Here is a 548-nt window from a genome sequence, read left to right on the forward strand (position 1 = left end):
TAACTGCTATCAGAATCGTGGATTTACGGCGTTTTGATGTATCCACGGAGTTAACTTTTTGCAATTGCGTCAGATGAACAACATAATTAGGTCATTAAGATTCCGACAGTTTTTGCAATTATTAGGCCAAATTCTGTGATTTTAAAAACAGGAAGAAAAGTGGAACGCGCAGTCTGAGAATTTAGAATTTATAATCGTCTACTCTCTCACATATTTAGCACATAGTATACGTTCTGTTCGCATTAAAATTTTATTTTATTCTATAAATGTTTTTTCTAAAAAATTTATTTAATTCTATAAAATTAAAGGACGTCACGGTTTAGGATATTATATAATGCAAATGAAATTTAAAAGTAATTAAGTGTTAATTAAGCGAGATACGTAAAATAGATCTAGGAATGGAGAAATTCAGAATTCAGAAAATTCGAAGCAAATTTGAAGATGAAAAAGAAAACACGTAAATAAATAAGAAGGATAAAGATTATATCAGATTTACGATCTCGGGAATGCCGATAGAGTATTAGAGTATTCAGAACTGACGAAAATGC

This window comes from Trachymyrmex cornetzi, unplaced genomic scaffold (assembly GCF_001594075.2).
Source record: "Trachymyrmex cornetzi isolate Tcor2-1 unplaced genomic scaffold, Tcor1.1 scaffold863, whole genome shotgun sequence".
NCBI classification, from domain to species: Eukaryota; Metazoa; Arthropoda; class Insecta; order Hymenoptera; family Formicidae; genus Trachymyrmex; species Trachymyrmex cornetzi.